The sequence below is a fragment of the Ursus americanus genome, chromosome 7 (genome assembly GCF_024610735.1).
Source record: "Ursus americanus isolate L20-20 chromosome 7, mUrsAme1.1.p, whole genome shotgun sequence".
Lineage (NCBI taxonomy): Eukaryota > Metazoa > Chordata > Mammalia > Carnivora > Ursidae > Ursus > Ursus americanus.
Genome location: NC_142133.1, coordinates 13,632,293 through 13,642,250, shown reverse-complemented (window position 1 = coordinate 13,642,250; position 9,958 = coordinate 13,632,293). Strand labels below are relative to the sequence as shown.

Genomic DNA, 9,958 nt, shown 5'->3' with positions numbered 1-9,958 from the left:
ACTTGGAAAAGTATGCTTTCAAAAAAAAAAAGCCACTCTATGGGGAGAGAGGATCAAAAGGAAGAAAGGCAAGAACAGCACTTGGGCTTTCTTTGGGCTTTCTGTACCTTTTGGTGATGTGGCCTTTTTCTCCTAGTCCTTTTTCTCTACTGGGGGATCTTCAGTTAAGTGAGTGAGTCCCACTGCACAAACCACTGCTCCATCTAAAACCAAAAAAACAAATAAAATAACATAAAAGTAAGGAAAGGAAAAGCAATGAAGAGAAAAGAAAAGGAAGTGCTCGTGCCTTTGCCTTACTGGGGGGTAAATAGCATGTCTCCTCTTTCAGATGGGTGATCACCTGACTGTCTCCGAGAACGCTCATCTGTCTGATCTTGGTGCATTAGTCCTGGAGGAAAACTGAAGCGACTGTTATCTGGGAAGAGACACAGAGATAAGATGTTTCCTCTGTGTCTGACACAAAATGTAAGTAGGTGTCTATAACTGGATCAAGTATTTTAAGAATCAAATAGCACTACAGGAGAAAAAATGGAGTTATAGAAAATCAGATAGAGAAATTTGATGGTGTTGAGTGTCTGATTCAAAGAGGTGGTTCTGGGATGTGGCACAGTGGGTTAAGCAGCTGCCTTAGGCTCAGGTCATGATTCCAGGGTCCTGGGATCGAGCCCCACATCAGGCTCCCTGCTCAGTGGGGAGTCTGTTTCTCCCTCCTCCTCTGCTGCTCCCCCTGCTTATGCTCTCTTGCTCATGCTCTCTTTCTCAAATAAATAAATAAATGAATAAAATCTTTAAAAAACAAACAAAAAACCAAAGAGGTAGTTCTATCAGGTTTTTTCCCCTTGGTGGGGTCAATTTAATAAAAAAGGCAATTTAGTATAGCATACCTACCCCATATTTAAAAATAGAAAAAAAAATACGTAACTTTGAGTATGGAGAGCTGAATCAGCTCTCCTGTGGCAGCTGAGAGAGCATGGGCTCTAGAGAGAGGTACCCTGTGCTCAGGTCCTGGCTCTGCCACTGACCAGTCTGTGATTGTGAGAAAGTTGTTTCATAAAAACATTTACCTCATAATATTATTCTAAAAATACCTGCTTCGGAAGACTCATCATGAGTGAATTAATGGGAGGTTCTGAGTTCAGAGTCTGGAATACACTAAGTGCGCCACAAATTTGGCTGTGATTATTATTTAAATGTTTCCATAGGTTCTTTTTTAAAATTCAAATTCAATTAATTAACATATAGTGTCTTATTAGTTTCAGAGGTAGAGTTCAGTGATTCATCAGTGGTATATAACACCCGGTGCTCGTCACATCACCCGGTTACCCCATCCCCCCATCCCTTCCCCTCCAGCAACCTTCAGTTTGTTTCCTGTGGTTCAGAGTTGGTTTCCACAGGTTCTTAATGACTGTAACTAAAAGGAAGGGTTCTGTGGTCAAGTAAGTTTAGGAACCAGGTTTAACACAATTAAACAATTTTTTTTTAACCATGGTATTTTTTTAGTGCCTTTGCTAGGTAAACACGCATGAGGAACACCCAAGGGAGAATTTGCTTTCTAATTTGATCCTATAAACCCTTTTCGTGGCCAGTGCTGTTCCTCAAGGGAAGGAAAACAGCATTCCCAACCTCTGATTCAGGAGTTAAAGACATTTTTGAGTCATAGCGCCTGACCCACTAAGGCGGTAACTTATTTTTTAATCTTTCTCTCTTTTTTTCCCTAAGTAAGCTCTGCGCTGAATGTGGGGCTTGAACTCACAACTCCAAGATCAAGAGTCACATGCTCTACCAACCGAGCCAGCCAGGTGCCCCCTAAGGCAGTAATTTAAAGCAAGGTAATTGGTTACCATACAGACTTCAAAGTCTCAAAACACTCCCTTTAAAAAATAGTATTTTGTAAAGTGGCATTACAGGAGGCAGAATAGTGTTGGTTAAAACCCAGACGCTGGAGTTGGACAGACCCAAGTTTAAATCTGTCAGGTAAGTTATTTCCTATCTCTAGGCGGTCAGTGTCCTCAGCTGTGACATGGGGTTGCTGGGGATATTTACCTCCTAGTCTTGCTAGATCCATTAAATGAGGCAATGCCTGGCTCTGTCAGCTACTGTTGACGTATATATCCCAACAGAGGGGCTAATATTTGCCAACAGATAAGGAATTGGTCGTTTTGTGTTCAACTGCTCTACTCATTCAGTGGCCTTGGCGCCTCTAGGTTTTAGTGGAAAAAGCACTGGAATAGGAATCGACATCCGTGGGTTTTAGAGCACCTTTGTGCTTAATTGGGAGTTAGCTGATGAGCACAGAGGACATATTTACCAAGATTAGCATGCTTCCTTGCCCAGTTTTCTCGTCTGCAAAAAATCAAAGCAGCAGCACACCTTTTCTCCTTGTCTCCGGGTTACTCTAACACCCAGAGATGCTCATGTACATATGATTTTCTTAAACTGGAAAGACCTACTGCTGTTTCAGACACAATTCTTTGAAAGCTTATTACAGTCCAGATAGCGCACTCGGTCTTACATGTAAGGCCTCATCTTGACTGCGAGGTGGGTTATTATAATACCAATTTTAGGGAAGAGGAAACAGAGGCTCAGGGAGGCTAGATACTGCTGATTTCCTCCCAAGTTCTCACAGCTAGTAAGTGGTAAAGAATCAACTCCAGATTTGTCTGACTCCAAAGGTCCTAGAACCACTGTGGCTTAAAATACCATTACAATGCATTTTAAGTTCAGAATTAGTATTAGCCACATACACTTTCTTTGTTAGCTTCTACAGACATCTTTTTGATATTCTAAAAATCCCTAACTTGGACAGCAGCCACCAGTTAAATGAATGAAGATACAGCATTGGTAGAAAACAGAATGATCAACGCAGGATCCAGCCTCTTAACTGGATGATGATTTATGGATACTGGCTGGCTGATTAACTTTCCCTGGGACCTATGTATGTTTGCTGCGATTATCATCATGACTAGCATATGTTGGAGGGCATCAACTTGGAGGAAGTCGTAACCCATGTTAACTGATCTCTACCTCCTGAGAGCTCCTGGATGGCAAATTGATGTGCACAGCTTCACAGACTGGAGTAGAGCAAGGTCTGTCAGAGCAGGGAAAATCCATATTAATGATATGCTATAAAACACTTTTGTTAGTTATATATATTCCTTTACTTTCATTTCCCAAGAATAGCTCAGCTGTCAAAGCATTTCCAAGATTTCCATAGATTCGGCAAATACTGTGCGATCGAATTATTGCTCTGAGAGAAGTTGCAATTAAAACACATTAATCATTGTAACAAAGGATCCTTATTGAGGCTGACAAAGGTGGTGAAATCTGATGAATAATTAGTCTGGTTAATCTTTTAAAAGTGAATTAAACTGCTAACAAGTTAAATCACTGTGATTTTCAAAATAAGCCTCCAGGGTGAGCAGAGAATGGGAATATTATCTTCATTTTTAAAAGATATTTCCTTCCTCATTCTTAATCTCTCGGCTTGCACTAGAGGCCCTGGGTTGCAACAGTGGGGTCCTGAGGAGCAGCTGGGGGGAACAAGGCTGGTCAAGGTGGGAGGACATGTTCTTCACTCCCCCCCCCCCAGAGATTTCTTTGTGTATCTAAAATGAACAGTGGATAGGAGAACCATGGATGACCTTTAAATCTGATCCACAACTAACATGGCACCTGCTCACCAGCCATTCTCAATGACCTGAAGTAGATCCATCACGGGGTTCTGATTTCATCCCACTGTAAGCCAACCAACCATGACAATGGGGTCATTCTATGACTTCCTCTTTTGCTCTTCTCTCCAGTCAGGTGGCTTATTCTTCCAGACAACACCTCTTCTCTTTGCATTTCAATTACTCTGGAAGGTTTGTCATACTGTGAAATAAACCAAGATGGGCAAGTACAGACTGATAAGTCATGGGAAACGGACAGAACAGGACAATAACCATTTGGGCTGAAGTCTTGACGTTGGCTGAACTTCCACAATTCTGGGGAGTTCTAGTGGATGCTATGACGTGTTGTCCAGACCCCCTTGAGGAAGGAAGGACTTACTCCTCCAGCAGCTGGGAAAGCTGCTGGAATCTGGCCTTCTGCTATTAGCCTTGAAAACTGCCCTTCCTCAACAAGGTCACACTTCCTTCCAAGGGAAGCTGCCATCTAACTACTGATCAACATCAGGGTACAAAGACCAGCCCAATTTGGGACAAGTGAGGGTCATCTTGGTGCCAGAGTTCCCCGTGGGGTTGGCTAATGCCTTTGTTGGGATAGCAACACAGCCCAATATCTCTCTTACCCAATCCTCATTTCTTCTCCTCTCATAGGTATCAAACCCAAGAGCACTCCCTAATAAATAAACTGACTGCTAAACCCCACCTTGGAATCTGCTTCCTGGTGGCCCCAACCTATGACACCTGTGAGGCGGAGGTCTCTGATGACTACTGATCCCATAAGAGCAGGGGGGGTGGAAATGGATCCGTGAAGCTCCCAACTCCGCTGAGGGACAAACTGCTGCTACTTCCTGGCTCCATATCATTCCCATGGCAAGTGTATTTCTGCCAACAGATGCCATAGGAGATATCAAGGATCACCTAAAGAAGAGAGGGATAAATGCTATCGCAGATGAAAGGCTTATAGCTTTAAAAACTAGATGGATTTTAAAAAATATGTATTTGAGAGAGAGAGAAAAAGAGAGAGAGAGCATGAGCAGGAGCAAGAGGCAGAGGGAGAGGGAGAAGCAGACTCCCCGCTGAACAGGGAGCCCAAAGTGGGGCTCCATCCCAGGACCCTGAGATCATGACCCGAGCTGAAGATAAACACTCAATGGACTGAGCCACCCAGGTGCGCCCAAACCTAGATGAATCGTAAGCAAATTCTTTATTTTTTTTTAAGATTTATTTATTTATGTGAGAGAGAGAGAGCAAGAGAGTGCACAAGTGGGGGTGGGGGTGCCCCTGTATCTACCTATCTTTCAAAACTACGATAAACTTCCCATCTTATACCCCCGTTTAGCCACCTTCTTAATTCTTTTCTTAGCCAACCTTTTGTGAGGGCTATCTGTATTACTTCATTTCCCATCCCCCTCAACCCATGCTGTCAACCCATGCCATGTAGCCCCTCTCTACACACCTGTGCTGAAACTCCTGCAAAGGTCCCCACTGACTGCCTTGTTGCTAAATCCAATGACCATTTTTCAGTTTTTATCTTATGGGACCCCTTTCTACTCTTAGACACCACTGACCACCTCCTCTTTCTTCAAGTGATCTCTTTTGCTAGTTCTCGTTCTCCGGTGTATCCTTCCTTAGCCAATCACATACATCTGCTATTCCAGTGGTTCTGTCCTTGGCCCTTGTCTCTTCCTGTTTTGCTGACTCTCCCTGGGTGATCTCATTCACTGCCTCAATTTCCACTACTACTCAAATGCTTATAATTTCCTATTTACTCATTCATTTACTCACACTCCACTCTACCTGAAAATGAACTTAAGATACCTCACTAAAATATACATTCAAAAAATTAACAATCTAGGCAAAGGGTGTGGAGCAAGGGAAGCAAACACAGTAGAACATAAAATTTGGTTCTAAGATTTCCTGCAGTCAGTACAAAAAGGGAAAACAGAATTCCACGTATGTTTCACGGTACTCCTGAAGTAAAAGTAAACAATTTGTTCAATAGAAGCACGAAACTGATGGTTCTGAGACGTGAACATTTTGTTCCACGGGTCCTTATAAAGGGGACACTGCACCGTGTAATGGAGAATCCTCACAGTATATCAGCAAATACTACATTTTCCTACAGGTTTTTAAGATTTATTTATTTTATTTTAGAGAGAGAGAGAGTGTGTGTGTGCGCTTCGAGTGTGGGGAGGGGCAGAGAGAGAGAACCTTCAAGCAGTCTCCCCACTGAGCACAGAGCCTGACATGGGGCTTGCTCCCGCAACCCATGAGATCATGACCAGAGTCGAAACCAAGAGTCGGCCACCCAACTGACTGAGCCACCCACACGCCCCTTTCTACAGGTTGTTTTTAAAAAAACAGTGCCTCTCGATATTGATGAATTAGATTTTTTTTTTAAGTAAACATATGGATGGCCAAAACAATATATTCCAGGTCCTCTGGTTTGTGACAACCAAGTCTTTAATTTTCAAACTTTCTTTAACAGCAGCCTTTGTTAAAAATGAAATCTCATGTGGAGTCCAAACTCTTTTTTTTTTTTTATGATTTTTTATTATATTATGTTAGGCACCATACAGTACATCCCCGGTTTCCGATGTAAAGTTCGATGATTCATTAGTTGCGTATAACACCCAGTGCACCATGCAATATGTGCCCTCCTTACTACCCATCGCCGGTCTATCCCATTCCCCCACCCCCCTCCCCTCTGAGGCCCTCAGTTTGTTTCTTATAGTCCATAGTCTCTCATGTTTCATTCCCCCTTCTGATTACCCCCCCTTTTTTATCCCTTTCTTCCCCTACCGATCATCCTAGTTCTTATGTTCCATAGATGAGAGAAATCATATGATAGTTGTCTTTCTCTGCTTGACTTATTTCACTTAGCATTATCTCCTCCAGTGCCGTCCATGTTGCAGCAAATGTTGAGAATTCGTTCTTTCTGATAGCTGAGTAATATTCCTTGTATATATGGACCACAACTTCTTAATCCAGTCATCTGTTGAAGGGCATCTCGGCTCCTTCCACGATTTAGCTATTGTGGACAATTCTGCTATGAACATTGGGGTGCATATGGCCCTTCTCTTCACTACGTCTGTATCTTTGGGGTAAACACCCAGTAGTGCAATGGCTGGGTCATAGGGTAGCTCAATTTTTAACTTTTTAAGGGACCTCCACACTGTTTTCCAGAGTGGCTGTACCAACCTGCATTCCCACCAACAATGTAGGAGGGATTCCCTTTCTCCACATCCTCTCCAACAATTGTTGTTTCTTGCCTTGTCTATTTTTGCCATTCTAACTGGCGTAAGGTGGTATCGGGGTCCAAACTCTTAAAACCAATCTAGCTGGGGGGCGCCTGGGTGGCTCAGCCGTTAAGTGTCTGCCTTCGGCTCGGGGCGTGATCCCGGGGTCCTGGGATCGAGCCCCACATCGGGTTCCCTGCTCCTCTGGGAGCCTGCTTCTTCCTCTCTGACTCCCCCTGCTTGTGTTCCCTCTCTCGCTGTCTCTCCCTCTGTCAGATAAATAAATAAAATCTTTAAAAAAAAAAAAAAACCCAAAACAAAACCCAATCTAGCTGGACCAGTTCTGGTTGAAAGGGAAAGCAAAGCCCTGTTCCTTCCATCTCCTGTCCATCCCCTCACCCCAGTCCTGGCTGCCTCTGAGGTTCAGCAGAACACTTTTGGAAGCCATCCTCCTAACTTAGATTCATGGGTAAATTCAGAGAATCAAGCCTTGGATGAAGTGCTGTAGATCACTCCCCATAACTATTTCCCTAGGCTGAACTTCAGATCAGCACTGCCTAAAGACATAGGGAAACAGTTATTCATCAATGCAAATTAGCATACCTATTCTGGAAGACAATCTGGCAATACCTATAAAAAGTAGTAATAAGTAGTAGTGAATTCAAGGTTATATTCCCAAACATCTACAAGTATTCTAAGTTGCCATTTAAGTGCAGACCTATATGGTGATGTGATTGGCCAAGCTGAAGATAGGATCGGGATCCTCAAGCTTAAGCAGGTGTCAGAGGCACCTGGAGGCTGGTTAAAACATAGACTGATATAATGCAACCCCAGAATTTCCGATTTAGTGGGCCTGGGAAGGAGCCTGAGAATCTGTATGTCTCACAAATTCCCCCGTAATCCTGTTGCTCCTAGTCTGGGGACCACACCTTGAGAATCACTGCCCTTCAGGAAATTCAAGGAAACCTAAAGCGGCCACCCCATCTATCCAGATAGAGCATCCATTTGCAGGTATACAATACTCCTCAAAATATAATTTTGAATATAACGTGACCCAGATGTATGGGATCATCAAGGCATTCAAGTGAAGTGATTTAACATGGCAACAATAAATGTTAAAGTGAGAAAAAACTGAAAACTTCATCATCTTGGTCTTAAAAATGCACATTAGTAAAGAAGCCTAAAGGTCTATCTGAGTGAGATAACCTCCTGGTAGACAAAAAACAAAAAGAAAAAAAGAAAACAAAAAACCTATCATCTTATTGGTTTGATTTACTTTTAATTCTGAGTGAGATTTCACATTTGTATTTCTTTTTCTGTGAACTATCTTTTGATGCATATCCTTTCCCTATTTTAATAGGATTGTTCATCTTTCTCTTAACAATTTAACACAACTTTCTGTCAGCCATTGGGTTGCAAATATTTTTCAAGTTTGCTTTAACTTTGTGGTCATTTTTTTATTTACATGTTTTGAAATTTGTTACATTAAGGCATATATATCAATCTTTTCCTTACTACTTAATGATTTTATATTTTGAAATTTAGAAAGTTCAGAATCTTCTCTATTGCAGATCACATTTTAAAAATTTCACCTGTTTTCCTCTATCACTTTTTATGGATTTGTGTTTTTATGGTTAAATCTTTGACTCATAAGGATTTTTTTTTAAAAAGATTTTATTTATTTATGTGACAGAGAGACAGCCAGCGAGAGAGGGAACACAGCAGGGGGAGTGGGAGAGGAAGAAGCAGGCTCCCAGTGGAGGAGCCCGATGTGGGACTTGATCCCGGAACGCCAGGATCACATCCTGAGCCAAAGGTAGACGCTTAACAACTACGCCACCCAGGCGCCCCTGACTCATAAGGATTTTACCTTGATACAGTGATCTAGCTTTATTCTTTTCCTCAACCACTAGCCAGGTACCCTTAAGCCACTTACGAAATTATCTAATATAAAGCTGCCCTTCTAAAGAAAAGGAAGAGATCAGTATTTCCCAGACTTGCCTGATAACAAGAATCCCCTAAGGTACATATTAAAATACAAGTTCCCAGGCCTCTCCCCAAAAAACTCTAATTCATTAGGGGGGCAGGAGTTTATATAATTTCATATAATTTCAACAAGTACCCCCAGATGATTCTTATCGTCTAGGAAGTTTGGCAAACACCAGAATAGACTCTGCTCTGGGTCTAAATAGAGAGGACCATGCCATCAGAGACTGGATCTTGGACATTTCTCGAGAGGTCTGATAATCTGCATTTCTCATAAATTCCTGGAGTTGAGGAATTAAATCTAAACCTGTATTTCTGACCTTGTCTTCTACTAATTCTCCATATCCCTGTCTCTGGCTTAATTTTTCTCCCTAGAATCTATCACCATCTGACATACTATTTGCTTGCTTGTCAGTAAAGATAGGAATTTCATTTTGTTCACTTCGATGTCATCATCGGGACTATGGGTGGTATACAGTACTGCAAAGTAATGGTTGTCTAATGAATTAATTAATGTCTCTCCAGTTCAGACTTCTCTTCTGAGATCCTGATTCTGTTACCCACTGCCCCGCAGATACTTTCACTTGAATGTCCCGCAGGAACTTTAAGCTTAATATATTTGAGATTCAGCTCATCATTTCTCCCACCTCAACCCAAACCCTGACTGCCAGTGCACCCTGCTTGGGCAATAGCCTCACCACAGCCCTCCTACTCAAGGAGAAGGCATCCTTGAGACCCTCTCATCTATATCCTACCAACCACTAAGGCGTGGTGATCTTACTCTTCATGCTCTCTCAAATCTGCACTCAACTCTCCAGTGCCTTAGTTCAACTCATCACTATCTGTTGCCTGAATTATTGCAAAAGGTTCTCTAGTCGCAACATCCTCCCCAATAAGTACAAATTTCTACATATCTGTAATCCTCACTTAGAATCTTTCAATGGTTCTGTACTGTTTGGAGATGTAGTTCAATTGCCTTAACTTGATTCACTAGGCCCTTCATGACCAACCTCTGGCATTTACTTCCTATGCCCTTCAACCCTTGATCCAACAGAACTATTCCTTCTC

General features: G+C 42.3%; 1 long non-coding RNA gene across 4 annotated transcripts in view; it reads right to left on the bottom strand.

Moving 5' to 3' along the window:
• The window catches only part of LOC123775978 (uncharacterized), a 59,476-nt gene that overhangs the window by 28,305 nt on the left and 21,213 nt on the right, over positions 1-9,958 (bottom strand). For 3 of the 4 annotated variants that reach the window (XR_015725159.1, XR_006775226.2, XR_006775225.2), the window contains exon 3: positions 108-203. This is a non-coding gene — a long non-coding RNA (uncharacterized LOC123775978). Of the gene's footprint in view, positions 1-13; positions 204-9,958 lie in introns of those variants that run through there. The other variant, XR_015725158.1, reaches the window with a different exon arrangement.